Source organism: Zophobas morio, unplaced genomic scaffold (genome assembly GCF_036711695.1).
Source record: "Zophobas morio isolate AGI-343-1 ecotype UQ-CSIRO unplaced genomic scaffold, CSIRO_AGI_Zmor_V1 ptg000012l, whole genome shotgun sequence".
NCBI classification, from domain to species: Eukaryota; Metazoa; Arthropoda; class Insecta; order Coleoptera; family Tenebrionidae; genus Zophobas; species Zophobas morio.
Window position 1 is genome coordinate 27,562,026 of NW_026972117.1, and position 20,713 is coordinate 27,582,738.

General features: G+C 30.3%; 1 protein-coding gene across 3 annotated transcripts in view; it reads left to right on the forward strand.

Moving 5' to 3' along the window:
- The window catches only part of LOC135128126 (uncharacterized protein), a 513,893-nt gene that overhangs the window by 230,581 nt on the left and 262,599 nt on the right, over positions 1 to 20,713 (forward strand). The gene's annotated exons all lie outside the window — the stretch shown is intronic.

A 20,713-nucleotide genomic window follows, 5' to 3' on the forward strand; every position in this document is an offset into this window, starting at 1 on the left:
CAAAAACAAGTTCAGGAAAAAGTAAAATCTCATACCTTTATTTTATGATAATTATAAATTGGTTTCAAATGTGTTTATTTTTACGTTTATTTGTTTATTGCGGCTATTTAGAAGCGTCCCTAACTATTAATTTTTATTATTTATTCATTATATAAGTATCTAATAATTCATCCGGTTATCAGAAAGTTCACAGAAAGTTAGAAACTGGCGAAAAATTAGAGCGGGTTTCAGGTAACGGTGTAAATTATGGTCATTGTCGCAACACCTGCAGCACCTCTTCAGACTCGATCAAATTTTATCATTTCTTTTGGTATCGACTCCTCCTAATAATTTCCTAAGATGACTCATCATCTTCTAGGAAGGAGTGAGTAATATTCTGCAAACTCTAAATTAATTTTCATACATTAGTAATATCATAAATTACAGAAGCCCTAGTCTAAGCTTACGAGCAATCAGTTCGATGGTTCTGCAGATCCTTAGTTGAATAAATTTTCATATGAAAGAAAGAGACAAATAAACGAACAAGGAAAATCTACATAACGATCGCTTTCAAATTGATATGTCACTGAAATTAACTAAAAATACACACAGCACTTTTCGTTTGATGACATTTATAGTTTAACTTTCTAATAAAAATTGTATTGAATTTCTATTATGGATTACACTGCACCTCGATTAAAAATGCTGACGACTTAGATTAAATCAATAGATTACAATTGCGGAGTTTTTGTTTTTGTTTGTGATTGGCATGCCTTGAATTAGTAAAACACAAATGGTTGGCACATTGACCGGAGCTATTTTCGGACATAAAGCCAATTTTTTGTTACTCAATTAGAACTAAATTACCGGGTCCGTTTTTAAAAATTAACTACCAGGGTCACCTGTTTATATGACATTTGGTTTAAAAGATTCAGTTGCTTTTATGATAAAAAAATGTTCACAACGTGGCATATATTTTTATAATGAACAAGTAGTTTCTGAGATTAGCGCGTTCAATTAAACAAACACTTCAGCTTTATAATATAAGTATAGATGAATGAATTCGTTAATAATCCTCTGTTGATAGGTTTCGAATATAACCAATTTGTTTGGTAACCTGACACCAATTTGCACTACACTAGATACAACACAAATAAATTAATTCACTATGATGTTAACAAACCGAAGAACCTATCAGTAATTCGGTGGGTTTTATTACAGTGTCGCTGTGAGATCGATCAACTATTTTGAACTACAAGTATGGGTTATTCGGTCACGAAAAATATTTTCGCGGTTCAGAATATTCCTGTTCTTGTGTTACAGCGACCACCAATTTCCCGCATTGGTTGCTGGTATTAACCCTTAACTTGGCAATGTATCTTGTGAGATACATAAAATCGAAAATTTTTTTTGCTCGTAATTTGTACCATTTCGTTTTCAAAATCATACCAATGTTGTGCTGTATGTTTCATTTAAAACATGTATTTTTTTTATGAATTTTACTTAATGTTTAAAGCAAATTAACAACGTTTTTGTTGCAGCGCGCATGGTTCTTATTCAACTTTCCGAAAATTTCAGTACATGCTCTTACAAAATTGTTAATTATACTGGTATTTTGGGCCAACAAAGCTTGTTTTTTATTTTGGAACCTTCTAAAAGCATCATAAATAACATATAGTTAACTCATTGTTGAAAATACTTTATACATAGCATTTAATTAAGATTTAAACTGTGTGTATCTCACGGGATACACTGCCAAGTTTAGGCAGAATCATGGTTGTATCCTGTGGTACACACTGCCTCGTTTCCAAGCATCGATAGGTGTATCTGTAGAGATACACCGCCAAGATGTAAATAAATCATTGTTGTATCTTCTAGGATACATTGCCAATTGATATCCATATATAGAAAAATAAAATTTCTAGTTATTCAAACGTGAATAACATAATTTATTGATTATAGTCAAGGTTACAAGCAACGTGTATATACATTTATCAGTTAATGTAACGTTCATTTGAGAAGACTATATCAAAATTATATTTATATAACAACAATTTTATAATATGCATATGTACACAAGTCTGCTTATTAATAAAATGAAGGCAAGTAATCAACGTGTCGATCACAAAACCTTGTTTATTAATGTCTGCTTACTTCCTTGAATTTTAAGTTTAAAAACTTCGAGGATAATACTGTTAGTTTTTGCGTTAACTAAAAGCCCTGGACAGGTTGTAACCCAAGCAATTCTCAGAATCCCAACATCTGGTCAGGTATCTTTACTTCCTGACATTTGAGCGGGAAACCGTACCATAAATTTTGGTTCTATTCTGTTGTTGGATGAAACATATACAAAATAACCTAATTACGGCAATGTTTATGATGTATCCAGCTCTGTCCTTGCACTCTGATTATTATTTCCAGTTAAGAGCAAATGAAATTAATTTACCGTTCCACATTAAATTTCTAGATAGTTGGAATATAATTTAACAAATTGTTATAAATTTTGCAGTTTATTTAGGTATAGATATTTCAGAAAGTTGTGTTGAACGAAAATATTGAACAAATTTGAAATTTTGGTTCTAATTTTAAATGGGTCGTAATTAAGTGTGCATTATTTTTAATACTTTGTGCATTAAATTTTATACTATGCGCAATAACATTTGTGCATTAAATTTACTATGTTGCGCAATAAGTTTTTGTATTTTGTGCATTATATGTATTAAGTGCAAATTGGAATAATAAAATTATTGTTTTGGGCAATGATTTTCTGTACTGCGTGCATTATTGAAACTATAGAAAATAACAAACAAAGATAGACCTACTGTATTAATGTATTTTATGAATACATACAAAATTAACAAAAAAAAAAAAGATATTCATAGCAAAAAAGTAGCTAAACAGATTAAAAGTTTAAAAAAAATTAACAAAGAAACTTAAAATAAACATTCTTTCATCAAAAAACTCAATTACTAAGCATTATTAATTTATTGAATAATAATAATTATTAATGCTTTCTTGGCTTTGGAAGGGGGGATTTCTTCCCTGCCGAACTGACGCGAAATGAAGCACATGACACGTCTTTTAAAGAGTGGAAATGTAATGCCCACTTTACTGTGAACTAATGCACATTTTAGTAATTTACGGAACATTTGAAATGCTCGTTTAATTTTTCTCAAATACAAATTGATTTATTAAAGAACCAGTTATTTTAACGAATGAACAAATTTAATTAAATAATTATAAATTGCATTATTTATTGCGCACATAGAAAAAATAATCTGCCATTATTTTATTTATTGTCCTTTTAGTTTTACAAATGCTGAAATAGTTTCTTCTGTGGTTAAATGTTTTTAATAATGCTGTTACTTATTTCACATTTCATTAACACTAGTGCGCATTTAAATTGTTCTCATTTTAAATTCATAAGACAAATTTAGACATATTGTGTTAAAAAAATAAAAAAAAAAAACAGAAAATCCAAAGCAAATTTGTTTGAATAAATTAAATACTATACACACACCGACACTTGTATTTTTGTAAATTATATTTTTAGTACTAATAGTGAACAAATTTTGGATGAACTGTTAATTAGTATTTTGATTTTCATTAGATAATTTCCTTAATACAAAGTTTTTTTTATTGTCATTTGAATTTCCTTTTATTTTGCACTACTTAATTTAATGCAAACGGCAGCGGAAAATTAATCAGATTTCAATGAATAAATACAGTACAATTTCGTTAATTTCCGTTCGATCAGGCCAAGCCACAGAGTGCCCATCGTAATTCGCACATGCACTTGCAACACTCAAGTGTCCTTCGCTGTTTACATCTTTCACTTTAATTTTTATTACCATGGTCAGAACGGGATTTACAAACCCCTATACAAACAATCTAAACGTCCATCTGGGTAGGTAGTCGAACGATTTACGCGGGAAAGAGTATTGTAAATTATGGGTCCGTTTTCTTTGAGCAAATGTTATTCATAAACGAATCTGTCGACAAAATTTATATTCTTCTTTATAACTGCATGTTTTTGTGAACTATGTTTAGATTTTCCATTAAAAAACATACCTTTGCACATTATAAATTTTCTTATATGTTTAGTGTTATAATGTGCACTAATGTTACATAGGTTGTATTATTTATTATCAAAATATTCATGCAAAAGCATTAGTAATACTAACAAAATTCCCATGTGCAAGCATTTTTTAATTAATTTACTAAAACATTTATTGAATAAGTAATGAATCATACAGCATAACTACAATAAATTATTTCTACTTAAGAGCAACTAAAGTTATTTAATTTTACCTCCCACATTAGATTTTTGTAAGGTTGCAATATTTAGCAAACTGATTTGCCTTTTGCAATTTATTCTTAAACATAAATTTAGGCTTCTTATGTTAAAAAAAAATAAAAATAATAAACAGAAAGTTTAAAACAAATTTCTAAAAAAAAAAAAATCATGTATATATAGAGCACATATAGAGTTACTTGTATATATTTTTTAAATTATGTTTTCTATAATAGTGGTATGAATTTTGAATGAACTGTAAATTAATATTTTAATTTTCAGTAGATTGTTTTCTTAACAGAAAAAGTTTATTTTTTGCTGTTACCTATTTAAATTTATAATATTCTTGATATTTAGACTGTTTAATTTAATGCAAGTGCTAACAGAAAATTTGCCAATGTTTCAATTAATATATGTAGGTATGAATACGTCAAGCCACTGATGAGTCGCAATTTGTACGTTAAAATACAAGTGCAAACTCAAATATTCGTTTCGCTCTTTACATCTTTCATTTTAAAGTTTTTTTACCATGGTCAGAATAGAATTTACAAGACCCTGTCCCTATACTAACAATCGGACCATCTGGTTAGTTGAATTCCGCGGGAAAATGTGTTGTAAATTATGGGACCGTTCTCTTTGAGCAAATGTTCACAAACGAATCTGGCGGCAAGATTTATTTTATTCTTAACGTTGTTGTTTTTAATTTTCACAATAGTACGCAATAATTATGTAAAAGGATTAATTTATTATATTATATTTTATACTGTTTTAATTGTGTAAAATAATGAATATAATTATATTTGTAAAAAAATCATGAGTTGTCTCAATCTGGTGTTCTGGACCGAGTTTGATTAATAATTATCTATATTTACTGAGATTTTGATACAATTTTAGTACATTTATATCAGACCAACATAAAAATCAGGTTGTATCTTAGGAGATACATTGCCAATATTGCTTAAAATCATGGTTGTATCCCACAGTTCACACTGCCAGCTTTTCGATGAATTTATGCTGTGTTCCTAAAATCTGGCAATGTATCTACACAGATACATTCCAGTACCCCCTAAACCGGGCGGTGTATCTTCTGAGATACATAGTTGTAAACAAAGAACGATTGTGTTGAAAATTATTCTGAACGATTTTTTTACTTTGTAACTTCCATATATGTACAAAAATGTAGAAAGATAATTTTTTTGTGACCTCTTTTGGTTTTGCCAAGTTAAGGGTTAATAATGCTGCCCTTCCACTAAAACTAAATGTTCTGGATTATGGCTAGCCCTAAAATCTGCAGTAAAGTGGTTTCTTTCAAGTAACCCTCTTCTCGATCCAACATCAATTCTGCTCTCGGACACATATCGCCTTCACAAAAAAGAACCGAGTGTTACCGGCAGATTAAGCAATTATCCTTCTATTGTTTTGTGAACGGGCGATTAGGTTTTCGCTGTGAAGGAATCTCTTCATAACTCTCGTAATTAAGTCGGATTTTATTAACATTTAATTTGCTTGAGTACCACGTGACCCGAGTACGTGTCGTCGGCGTCATCTGAGGTGATAAATTTTACATCGTTCCTTGAATCACCTTGTCGTAAATTGATCTCTTCAAACAACTAAGCTTTTAATTTTTAATGCATAGACGGTCGCAGAATTGCAAGAATTTAGCTATAATGTAAAGCGAAATAAATGTCTATTTGAGTTATACGAAAGTAGATCGATTGAGCGGTATGACGTTTAATGTAGTGAAGTGATATCAACAATTGTTGATAAACGTAGTTACAGGTGAGTTTTTCTATTACAAAATTTTGTGTTGATGTCATCAATTTTTTAGGGGGGATGAGCAAATACATTTTGATCAAAATTTACCATGCTTATGACAACTTTAAAACATCTCCAAGATTTCAAAGCAGTCTATTTTGCAGATTTACAACTGAATTGCAAAATATTATTTATAATTTTGATTTTTTTTTTCAAAAATCTGGACTTTTCAAGTAAAAATTCAACACGGAATCATAAACTAACAATTTAAATCTTATTTAGTCTGTACATGTTTGAGGTGACGTCATCCATTGTTCGTTGGAAGACAAAGTTTAATTAGCGCTTTACCATGTACATAATATACATGGTACTCATATAAAATTTGACAGCAATGAGTCCAGTAGTTTCGAAGATTATCTGTCGTCACGGACGGCGGACAGATAGACAGACGGACAGACGGAAACGGTCGACCTATTTTTTTGTACTCTGAAAGTCGTAACACATCGAAAAATGTGAAATTAGCCAGTCGTCCTATGGACTCGATTACAATACTTCCTTAACTTACGCTCGGAAAGTAAAAACTAAATATGATATACCAACAACTTGAAACTATTAACTTATTAACACTTATTAAAGTAAAATTAAATAATTTACTTCTTACACAAATACTTATAAAAGATTTATAGATTAAAATTTCATATTCGTGTATAATGTTTTGGACTTGTTTTCGATTCAGGCTTTCAAACAATGCCCTTTTATTTAATAATTTCCATTTTATGTATCATCTACGTCCGAATATAACAAAACAGTATAACAAGAACGATACAACTTGAATTGTGTACACATGTGAATTGTACATGTATACACATGCAAAGAGTGAGACAAAGGAATGAGATTTCTCGGAAGTTGTTTAATTTATTTGCTAAAGAAATATTTAAACAGCTAAGGTGGGAAGCAGAAAGTATTAAAATCTAAAAAAATAGGCGAAGAGTTACGGGTAATCTTTGTTTTTTTAACCTCAGAAATACACAAGAAATATGTTGAAAATTTGTTTCATCTTCATTAAAATTTCAAGATTACTGTAAAGTCACTTTTTGTATAGTAAAAAATTCAGCCAAACAAAACCTGCTTCACAAACATCAAACAATTAATCCTAATAATAATAAATTTCGTTTTTTAGGTGGCTACACTACCAACACGAAGTTTAAAAGGGTTAGATAAGAAATTTTAAATCAGATTTCAAAGTGCTGGCTCAACGGATTATAACTACGGAAACTTGGTTGGAATCATTTTTTGTGCAAAAAAGGTTTTCAAATATATATGTAGTATCCCAGGGAGCACAAACTATGGTAGTTATATTTATGTTACATAACAACATTAAACAATGTTATGATGACGTTATGTTGCAGTTATATAGGTAAAAATGCTATGACAATATTTAAGTTGCATTACCTATACATGTCAAGATCTAGGATTTTTGTGAATTTTTGGGCAGCATTTTTAAAAGTTCCACTATTACGAAATTTTCGACAGCCAGCTTATAAAATTACCTAAACAGATTTTTTGTAGATTTCGGTGTTCAGAAGTTAATTTCGATTTCATTTCTTCGAAAACTCCTGTTATTTTTCTAGAATCGGTCAATGAAATATGGCAATTTTTTTAACTGAAAGAAAAACATTTAATTTCAAATCGAATATTTCTAAAATCTTGCGGTGGGATCATAAATACCCTTTATTTTTCGAATCAGTACGTCTGTACATTTGTTGATGATTTTTACAGTGGCGGCTCGTAACCTTTTGAAATAGGGCACAATTTGAGTTAAATATGAAGATATAAAACAGGTTCTTATTACCAATTAATAGACAAAATTGTGTGACGGAAATAAATACAAAAATACATTCAATAAAAGTAAAAGAAGTATTAATCCAGGGTGATGATTTTAATTCATTACTGAGAAGACGCACACAATAAAACAATTTATTATTTTTTTCACAATCGCATATCCACGAATTTTTATTATAGGTGTTCGTGTCTATTAAAATATGCTATGAAAACTTTTTTCATTATTTTTATTTAAAATCGAACAATTTCACTCGCGTAGAATGAAAATTAAAACCCGCAATTGAGTTAATGCTGGTGAGCACTGTCGGAACAGGATCTGGGGTGCGATTTTGTTTCTCGATCGAAGCGATAAATTAAATGTCATTACGTAGGTTTTAAATGCAAAAGTTTGCATTTATTCTTTGCATATAAGCTTATTAAATGCTCAAAAGTTTACAATTACCTTAATTTTAAGAACTTATAACTCAGAATTACGATTTTGAACTTCTATTTTGACATAAATTTCGAGGTTATGTCTCCAAAATTTATCACTTTACTCAGAGCTATGGAGAAAAGATCGCTCCATGAAGACTTGATTTCGTGACAGAATCGAGAAATGTGACAGAAATGTAGCATCTCAACCAATCAGCAAACGAGATTTTATCGCTAACGGGTTTTTTTCGATCGAGAAACAAAATCGCACCCCTGATTCCATTCAAATATCGCACATGCACGCACGGTTGCCATGACACCGGTGTAAACAAAACGTTTAAATCAGCCATGATTCGGTCTCCGGATTTTAACAGCACTTCATTAGCAGCATACCATATTTCCAAGACACAACATCTTTAGATGTAAGTTTTGATACATTTTATTCAAGTGGAGCGAAATAAAAAAATTAGTTTTGATAATTACGATATGATACAAATTTCCAGATAATTTCTTAAATATTGAAAATTACTATTTTGCTATGTCCAGTGTGTTTATAGAGATTCTAATTTTGGGCACCAGCCGCCCTTAGATTTTTAAGCAAATTTCTCAAAATTTCAATTGTGTAATAAGTCCAGTTATGGAACAGGCCCTGGAAAGATGTCGGAGATTACATAAAACTCTCATGGCAAAATATTATTAAAAGAATTGGAGGAAATTTATTATATTGATCATATATTCTTTTCTAATTTCCAAGAGTTTTCTGTGCAGCAGTTTTCTATTTTTATATAACAAAATAACTAGTTTAACAGTATTGCTGTGGGGCCAATGAAAATCTTTCAAATTAAACCAGTTGTAAATAATAATTAACAATGTAGCGAGAAACATCCTTCAGGGCTCTTCCATCCACCCCCGGATTACTCGCCTACAACCGCTACCTATTTTTATCATTGCCAGGTAGCGCCGCATTTTTACTTCTACCCACGGTATTCGCCCAGCATCCGGAATCTCGATCCACTTATCGACAAGTTCAGCTTGTGTATCAAGAAATATGTCTTGGCTCAGTAGCACCGATACATTTGATATAATTCATTTTGTATTATAAGAAATTTTACTAACTCTGTCATGCAACTATTATTGTATTAATAATAATAATTGTCATGGTGTTATATTATTTTTACAAGTTTATATTTGGCTATTTTATTATTAGATACAGCGAGAATATATCAAAAGTATAAAAGACTTATATTAAGGAATTGTAATACATACATCATGTTGATATCATTTTTGTTACATAACCTATACTATTACAGTATAATTACATTTTAAAAATGTAACAAATATATAACACGTTTATGCGGGAGTTATGTTGCAGCGGCATAGCATTTTCACAACGTCAGAGTATCATAATTAAATAACCGTTATATAAATAACATATACATAAACCTCTTACACCTATTGTAACAATATAATGTAGTCATTATATCACTGTTATTGTTTTGTGTTTGTTGGATATATTTTATGGTATTTTATTTAAAACATATTAAACTGTTTAAAGTATAATAAATAATATTTTGCAATTTTAACTTAAAAACTGTAAAACCAAATGCTGTAAAATTTTCTAAACGTTTTAAGGTTATCGTAAATGTGGTAAATTGTTAATCAAAATTTTTCTGTTTATTCCTTCAAAAGCTTAATGACGTCATTCCAAAATTTGGGTGAACGAATTCTACCAAAAACGTGCAATGTGTTAATCTTAGTTTGTTTTTACTTCCCGAGCGTAAGCAAAGGAAGTATTGTAATCGAGTCCGTCGGCCGACTCTCTACTTTTACGTTTTCTCGATCTTTCATGACCCCTAGAAGACGAAGAAATAGGTCTCCCATTTCCGTCTGTCTGTCCGTCTGTCCGTCTGTCCGTCTGTCCCTCTGTCTGCCGACTCGGATTTTTATTAGACAGATAATCTCCGAAAGTACTGGACCAATTGTTGTGAAATTTTGTAGTTATATTAGGAATATCATGTAGATGGTAAAACGCTAACCAAAATTTGTCTAATCATCCCCACCACTAATGTGATGACGTCACTTCAAAATTGTACATAGTAAATGGGTTTTAAATTGTATAAAATAATATAGTCCTAAACATGTAGTTTACGACTCCGAATTGAGTTTTTACCCGAAACGTCCAGATTTTTGGAAAAAAAATCAAAATTATAAAACAACATTTTGCAATTTAATTTTGAATCTGCTAATCCGAATGTTTTGAAATGTTGCAGATGTTTTAAGGCTATAAAGAGCATCATAAATCTTTACTCAAAATATATTTGGTTATCCCCTCCAAAAACTTGATGACGTCAGCTCAAAAGTTTGCCAAATAAATCCTATGTAAAATGTACAAAATATGATGAGTCTGTGCTTGTGATATATCACTCCATTCATATTTTTTGGATTTGCATATACAGGGTGACTCAAAAAAAATTAATGAATGCGTAAATTTATTTTACTGATTTACTCAGGAACTACAAAACCGAATTCTTTGAAATATTGAAGGTGTTTTAAAGTTATCATAAGCATGGTAAGTTTTTGATCAAAATGTATTTGTTCATCCCCCCTAAAAAATGTATGACGTCACCACAAAATTTTTCCGAGTAAATCCTATCTAAAATGTACAAAATATGGTGAGTCTCTTCTTGTCATTTATCATTCCATTCAAATTTCTTCGATTTCCATATACAGGGTGACCCAAAAAAATTAATAAATGCGTGAATTTATTTTATTGAGTTAATCAGGAACTACAAAACCGAATGCTTTGAAATCTTGCAGATGTATTAAGGTTATAAAGAGCATAATAAATGTTTAGTCAAAATATTTTTGCTTATCCCCTCCAAAAAATTGATGACGTCAGCTCGAAAGTTTGCCGAATAAATCCTATCTAAACTGTACAAAATATGATGAGTCTGTACTTGTAATTTATCACTCCATTCATATGTTTTGGATTTGCATATACTGGGTGACTCAAAAAAATTAATGAATGCGTAAATTTATTTTATTGATTTACTCAGGAACTACAAAACCGAATGCTTTGAAATCTTGAAGGTGTTTTAAAGTTATCATAAGCATGGTAAGTTTTTGATCAAAATGTATTTGCTCACCCCCCCTAAAAAATTTATGACGTCACCACAAAATTTTGCTAAATAAATCCTATCTAAGATGTACAAAATATGATGAGTCTTTTCTTGTGATTTATCATTACATTCATAATTTTTGGATTTGCATATACAGGGTGACCCAAAAAAATTAATGAATGGGTAAATGTATTTTATTGATTTAATCAGGAACTCCAGAACCGAATGTTTTGAAATCTTGCAAATGTTTTAAGGTTATAAAGAGCATAATAAATTTTTAGTCAAAGTATATTTGGTTATCTTCTACAAAAAACTGATGACGTCAGCTCAAAAGTTTGTCGAATAAATCCTATCTAGAATATACAAAATATGATGAGTCTGCACTTGTAATTTATCATTCCATTAATATTTTTTGAATTTGCATATACCGGGTGACTCAAAAAAAAATAATGTAATCTACTGCGAAAAAAAACACAATAGACGTGCAGTCGTCACGTTTCCGAAAGCGAGGGAAGTACTGTCTAAACTCTTAAGACCAATTTTTTATTGTTTAAATCAAAAACCGCTTATTTTAACCGTTTATTTTCCTAAAATTTTGGCAGTACAGCTCTTCTGTTACTAGCATAACGGCTTCTATGGAAATTGCTAAACGTGTCCTTGCCAAAAAGTTTATGACATTATCACCAAATTATGAAAAATTCACTTGAAGCATGCATATAGCCTGCTTCTTTACCTGTTGTTTAACAAAACACATATATCTTTATCTCAGCGTATGGGGTAATAGTAAACCAAATAGAAGCCTCAAAATGAACTTTTTTATAATTTGTAAAAAAAAATATACTAACTCGGTTTATTGTTGAATTATTTTTTTCTCATTGTGATGTTTTTATATTATTTTTAACACCCACTTGTTATTTTATAAATAAAATATTGAACTGGGTTTATATATAGGACACATCCACTTGGTTCCAATCGTGTTAGTAAATCTTTTCGGTATTTGTTTGGTAAACCAAGCTTGTTTATTTTATTTTGTTTGTTTTCCAGATGTAAGTAAAGCCCAATGTCGTAAACATTTCCTCTAGTTGTTTGAAATTTTCTTGAGATTTTACAAATAAGTGTTGTTTTGTTGCAGACTTGAAAGCCCGATTTTGTACAGAAATATTTTCCTGAAGAAGTTTGTTAATAAACGAAATGCAGGAACAATATCGTTTAAATATCCTAAAAGCGGCATTACATTTTGGCAATCTATACTTTTCAGATTTAACGTGTCCAACATATATTAGATCTCCATAACTTCTTATGGTATTTTCAGGATTTGAGGATTATAGTGTTTTGAAGATTTGAGGATTATGGCGTTTTGAGAATTTGAGGATCTTGATAATTTGAGGATTTGAGAATTATGATGTTGTGAGGATTTGAGGATTAGGGTGTTTTGAGCAGATCGTCGATCTTCTCGGGAGGGTAAGTCCCAGAGGACCACCAAATATGCACAGATTTATTGTCAACTCTCACATAAGTAGTATGTCGTTTGGATTTCCTTGTTTCTCTGTTTCAAGGGTGTATCATGTCAGTTTGTTATAACTTTTTTTTTTGACGTACCGTGTGGATGTAAATGCAGAATTTTAGTAAATCTGTTTTTGATCCACAGTAACTGAAATAAATATAAAATTAGCTGCATTTTGTATATTTGATATTTTGCTCAACATTTATTAGCCTTTTGTAATAAGCGTGTTTTGAAAACATTCTAAATTTTAATCGTTTAACCTAAATCCACTGCTCAGATCACTTTAAAACTACCTAGCTTTAAAATATGAATAATTTCATTATAAGTTTTCGCAAAAATTAATTTTCTGTTTATCTTTAAGCAGCTGCAATATGTCGACGACGAAGTTGCAGATCTGTAAGTTTGCGCCTCGCGATGCAGTTAATTTATTTCGCAGATTTTGCTCTAAATTTCAAAGCATCCTTATTTTCGATGCAACTACCTACTTTGCATGCAGATAAACGAAAAACGGCCGTACGTTGAACAACTAAGTAACTTTGATAGTTAAGGAAGCATAGTACGTAGCTTCGCCGCGAATGTTAACATTTATTAATTAAATCATACGGTAAATTTATCCCGATGAACATAAGATCCTACTGGATAGTATTCCACTCGCCGAATAATTACACCAAGTTAAGTGTCTCATTTGCATACGGGAGGAATTTAATTAATCTTTAATCTACAAGCGGAAGCAAGTTGCATGTCTCTTATTAACATATGTTTGAATGAAGGCGTCTTGCGATTATGAATTATATGAACTTTAAAATGTCGTAATTCGCCATTTATGTTCAAGAAGTATTAATAATTTACGAGCAGGTGCCTCCATTTAATTTTCTTCAGGTTATTTACTCGCGCCTGCTGCTTCACATTTCGGACTGATTGAATTAAATGATGTTTGAAGGTAAAACACAACACATTTTTCTTCTTTTTCGCTCTATTTCACGTAAGACACGCTGTCGTGATGATGGTAATTTACAATGAGATTGTCCGTGCTAAAACACTGTGGAAACTACTCTACTTGATCAATGTTGAACCGCCGGCAAAAGCACTAGAATTCGCGTTTTCATTAATGGCAATGCCGGAAACCACTTTTGTGCACACCGAAAAACTGTTTAATTTCAATTAATTTTACAACCGTGCCATAATTTTGTTAATAAATAATACAGCTGCATGTTCAGCTTTTTGTTATTCAATAATTAGTACGTTCATCAGCAACAAATGTACCGTAATTTGGCACATCCAATTAAAACTGTGAGTTAATATTTAAACATCTGAATTATAAGTGACTCGTGTTTTTAGTTTGTTTTAGTTTTGTTTGGTTGGTTATATGCAGCATAGCTCTTTGAAGCGAAGAGTTTCCGATTTAATTAAATTAAAACTTTACATGTTATTGTTGCTGACAGCTCGTTTGACTTTAATATGGATGGTGTATAAATAAATGAAAAAGCTTTTATGTTTATGCGCAATATATAGATAGAAAAATTTATTTTGTGAATGCTTCTTTACTGTATTTAGTAAGTACATATGTACTATATCCAAACTCACGGAATTCACTCAACGTTGATTGAATTTTTCAGACAGAACACCAATTTTGTCAGGTTTATTAATTCAGCAAAGGTTCTGATGCCTGAGAACAACACGCAAAGACGATATCTAATGTTCAACCTTCTAATAATAATAATTTATAATGCTATACTTAATGCTTACTGCAATATAATATTTGAAAATTAACTTACTATATCAGAGCCTAAGATATACTTACTCGTAATTCCGAAACTTCATCACAGTTCTCGAAATGTATGGCGCAAGCAAGAAGCTTCAAATTGATGACTGTTTTGCATAAATAATATGTCTACTATTATTATTGTTACCTTCAAGCAGAAATATTTTCCTTCTCGTATTAAAATAATAACACAATTTCCCCATTAGAAAATTTGAACAGGTCAGTCTAAAGCCTAATTTTTTTTTTTTCGTAGAAGACCAGAAGAAAAATTGTTTGTTAAATGATGGGTGGCAATGATCGGTAATCTTAGAAACCTTGTGTGTGGAGATGAAGCGAGATTAGAGATCAATAACCGACATACAGAATGCCGTAATTCTAGAATTTTCTCAAAATATTTATATGTTTTTTAATTTTATCTGCCTGAGGACGAGCAATCTTTACACTTTAAAAGTCAAAAACTTGCTATATCTCGTTAGTCGAAATCGATCTTCCGTTTTATAACACTTATTTGTATACCTACTTGATTTTTTAATTATTATTTTCCTTTTTGTTGTTTAATCCTTCTAATAGTAAAATTTGTTTTTAGATACATAATACGAAACAATGTGAAAAGTGGGCTGTGGCGCTTGCTTTGCATATGATAAACCCCGGATTCGATTTCCAGCATTTCCAAGTTTTTTATTGATCAACAACGGTTCACCTTACGTTCCCGAAAATTTGGCACTCTAATACTGTTATCACTAATGTTACACTCCAATTATCCAAATTAATATTACGTGCCTTTGCAAAAACGTTAATAATGTCATCACAAAATTTTGTTATGTAGAAACTCACTTAAATTACACCCATAGCATGCTTTTTTATCTCTACTTTAACAGTCCGTACATATCTTGAGTTTAACTTATAGGGATTATCATAAAAAATAAAATTTGCAAAATTAATATTTAAATTTTTTTTGAAGAAGCCGTATTTGTTTGATTGTACTTCAGGGGCGAGGAAATTTCTGTCTAAATAAACTTAGAGCATTTTTTTTTATTTTGGTGTACTGCAGAGTGGAACAGTATCAAAAATATTTGGCGGAAATTTAGGTAGAGCTTGAATTAATAACAAAAATAGTGTAGTAGTAAAATAGTTTGTTAAATTATTAGTGGTACAATAACGGGAATGCTGGAAATCGAGAACAAACCACGATTTTTTGCCAACAAAATCACGACGTGATTCCTAATGTTTTGTGAATGCAAAATTAACTAAAATCAGCTAACTCATTAGAATACACAATATAAAACTTTTAATATTGAAAAGTTGTTAATGTTCAATAATAATATTTACAGGAAACAATCAAAATTAGGAAATAATCAGCCTATTTGAAAGAAGTATATATACATAATTTATCAATTATCATACGGTAAATCTAATTATATAATAGTAGATTACCTAACAAGGTTAGAATGAAAATTCGCTAACGCTCGCATTCGGAATCACTCGTAGATCGAATTTTTATTTTAACCGAGTAACAAACTGTATTTTGTCCACGATCACAAAGTATGAATAAAAACAATTAAATCTGAACAAAACAAGTTATTTATTTAAACAATTTTATTTTTACACTGAATTAATATTAATATTTATAGTGTTTGAACAATTAGTAAAATTAAAAATTGGTGCATTGCAAATATTTTCCGTAATATTTTTCAAAACAGATTGGTTTGTAGACCTAACAGATTCAATAATAGTGAAGCAGGAAGAATTAAAAGTTGTGGGAAAATCTACTGACGAACTAGACCCAGTAATTGAAGAAACTAATTGCTTTGCTACCTTTAGTCGATTTTGCAAAGAATTTCCTATGCAGCCTTCTGCTACTTGAGAAGATTTCCAACCTGCATGCCTTTTTAATGTTGTAATATTCACATCTGAATTTACCAACGTAGTCGCTGACGTACGGCGAAAACAGTGACTTGTATATTCTTGTGGATTTTCTAAATTCAGAAATGTGGCAATTTGTTTAGGCATATTCCCCAATTTGTTAATTCCAATTACTTGTCGTGTACATTCCACATCTGATTCACTCAATTTTTCACTTATTTTTTAAAAATTAATTTAAAACTAGCTCTCGAAACAACTATGACGCCGCATTTAATCTGACAATGACAGTTTTGAAATTCATGGCAATCTATGGTTGAACATAGAATGAATATTCTGTCACTTGTTACAGAATGAAAATACATGCAAAATACATAAGAAGCAAGTGTTTTACAATAAATATTCTGCCTCAAGAATGAGAATTTTTACTTTCTATTATTAAACATAAATAATTTTGGAATTATTAAATTCACTAATAGTTGTGGGGAAAAGATAAATTCAAAACTCCTTCCATTACTTTCTTCATTGAATGAAACTGTCGACTCCGTTTTCTCGATTTCACTTTCTTCCATATAAATTTTCAAAAGTTAGTAAAGGGGTGGGAGCATTTTCTAAATTATTTTGTGTAGACGTTCCTTAAAGGTATTATCAAGGGATCAGATAACAGAAGAAGCTTATTCAAAAATCCTGGTTGCTCTCTTAAAATCTATGAATTAAAATTTCCCATATTCCAGTATTTTCTGCTGCAATTTTGGGATTATAGAACAATGTTGTGGCAGTGTTACCATAATTAAAGAATACAGGGGTTGTTGAACTTAAATATATCTGAAAAACACATTCATTAGTCTAAGCTAAAGCATATATATTTACATAAAATTTCTGTATATGCACTGCAAATATTTTTTTATACAATTGTTGTAAAAATTGATGAAAAACACACGACGAACTTACATATCAAATTTCTCATACAGTCTTGTCAAAGTTGACATTTGATATAAGTGATATAACCAAAATTGTTGACATTATTCATTTGATGAAATAAAAGATGAAATCATTAGTTTCGCTTCGATGCACTGCAGAGAATTGTGATAATAGCGCTTTCTCCAGAGTTATCAACTGAAATTTCTCCCACCTAAGAGGACAATCGCCAGCGCTTTATAAAATCAAAATTATTATATACCAGAATTTTTCTGTAACCAGGCAATGTTTTGTTTATATATTAAAAAATTGGTTAATTTAGAAAACTCTTCCAATTTAACAATAAATTATTAAAAGTGTAAAAAATTAATGAGTGTTTTAAAAGATTTCAATTAATTTATAGATTTCTAAAATATACTAACCGGCAAAAAAACTGATCATCCTGAATTGTTTCGTAAAATCATTTTAAAAATTATTAATTTAACTAGTGATTGTCATTTCCTTTAAAGAACTTTTCACTACTAACACAACATGTACAAATTAGATAAAAATTAAATTATTTTGCTTATAATTTAAGTGTAGAAAAAGTATAGTGTGCAACACGTTTCAAGTTGACTCTTTTCACACTTCTTTGACTTTCAACACCCGCGTAGCCACTCATGCTAATAAATGTCAAACTCGTATGAAAACAATCCTTTTAAAAACTTGTTCCACAGCGTACTATTTTAAGTGTACTTAACCGTTCAAGCAACCTTACTTATTTTGTTAAACATTTCGATCAGAAGCGGCATTTCAATCTTTACAAATATATTTCTTATGATTTCTTAGATGGGGCAACGAAAAAAATGCAGGTCTATAAAGAAATGTAACTACAATAAAATGAGTGTATAAAAAAATACTTCACTTGAGGTATATTTAGGTACAGTTTCAACAAGATCTGTTTAATGCGAAATTGAGGAGGCACTTTTGAAATGGTTCGTTAATTACCAGTCTGTGTTTGTCAAGTACATCTTCCAATAATTTGTCAGATTAACAAATTACTCATTGAGTTAAAAAAATGGGTGGTAAATAAACTAAAAATTTCTACAAAGTGAAAATCATTAGATTAGATCAGAAAAAACAGTAATTTCAGTAATGTACAACCTAGACGATAAAGATTTCAACCTAACGGCAGGGTCATCATCATTTATAAAGCGCATTTGAAACCATAAATTGGAGGTTCTAAAAACTCTTGCTGTGTTTGGATTAACATGAATAAAACGTCATATTCTTTGAAATCATTAACGTGATTTTCGAGATTACTACCCATCTGTGAATTCGAAACTAATCTCGAGTTAATAATGAAATAGTATACACAGGGTGCTTATTAAACTTGTAGCAAAAAGTCAGAGGGTTATTTTAATTTTTTTTTTGGCTTTGGATGGTTGTTTCGGAAATACAGGGTGATAAAAGCTTTTCGAAAAAAAAACAATACTTTATTAATTCATATTACATGTAAATACTCTTAATGTACAAAAACCGCTGAAAATGACCATCACTAGTTAGGATCTAACAATTCAATCTTCTCCTGATAAAGTAGCCTTAATTCACAATTAACTTTTTATTCGTCGGTCATTTACATCCTTTAGTACTACTACATGTCCTTCGATAACAGTGGTTTGCAAGTAAGCTTTTCTTAATTCGAAAAGTTGTAATTAAACGTTTATAGCAGTACTTTCTAATAATCAAACTACAAATAAAAAATTTTGTGAACTTTCTCCACACCATAATTTCATGCTTTTGTTAAAATCAGTGCGTACAATCAGTTTGTTGTAATACTGAAACGTACACCCACAATTTCTAATGTACATACCATTAAAAAACCAGGCAAGAAAGTTGTTATTTCTACTAAAATATTGTATTAATTGAAGTCAAATTTCTTTTATTAAAGCGTAAGAAGAAGATAGGCAGTTTTAATTAACAAATTCTAAAGGTACAACAGGAAAATAACATCTATGGTTTATTAAGAAAAAAAGTTGATAGCGTTGTATCTTCGCCATAACCACGAATACGTAGGCATTCTAATGGAAATGAAGCTCTTGATATGTCTCATAAATAACCTTCGGTTTTTATCACTCACTATCTTTATGCATTAATCTTTTACTATATTTAGTGCATTATTTTATCGCTGTTATGTATGTAAGGGAAGCATTTGTGGTGAAAGTTACGATACAGTGTGCCATCAACACTGTATTCTGTTTTGAAAATATGCGAAACTAAAAGATTATGGAGAAATAGAGAATCGACTATGGCTGTATATTAAAAATATATGGAAGATATGTAAATTATATAAATAAAAATATCAGTCGAGTGATATTTCAAGACAACTAGGTATATTAATGTAAAATTAAGTTTACCGATACCGAACTTCACTGTTTTTTTTTTAATAATTCAATTTTGAATTGTTAGCAAATAATATTTTTACTTCCCGAGCGTAAGTTAAAGAAGTATAGTAATCAAGTCCATCGGACGAATTACGACTTCTAAGTTTTCTTGACGTTTCATGACCTCTAGAGTAGGAAAAAAGTAGTCTCCCGTTTCCGTCTGTCTGTCTATCTATCTGTCTGTGTCAATTTTTATTAGATACGTAATCTGCGAAATTGTTGTCAAATTTTGTATGTATGTTAGAAGTATCATGTAGATTGTAGATGGTTAAATACTGACCAAGATTGGGCTAACCATCCCCACCAACAATTTGATGACATCATCTCAATGAACCGTATTTAAAAATGATTTTAATGCTATACAAAAATATACTCCTATACATGTAGTATATGAATCCGCCTTCAATTTTTTCGCTAATTTTTTTTTTGCACTGGTAATGCGCTGTGACTACTTCTCTTTTGTACTGTGACTAGTGTTATCCATGTTGATGACGTCATCACAAATTTTTTATTGGTCAAACTATGAACGAGTCAGTCACTCTATTTTCTTGAGAATACGAAATAACAAGTATAATATTCAAAACATTTTGTTTGATTGTCGTTTAATTAATAATTTTTTCATTGACCGCTTAGTAGTTATTAACGTCAATTATTAATGAATGATCTTGTCTAAAAATAGATGCATTAATAACAGCTATTTATGGTATAAGTGAATAAAAACGAATTTTATCCAGAGAAAAAACAGTTTAGCACACGAGGCGAAGCCGAGTGTGATAATGTTTTTGAGTGGATAAAATTCGTTTATTCACGTGTATCATACAAGATTTTTTCCAATTTCGCAAAATA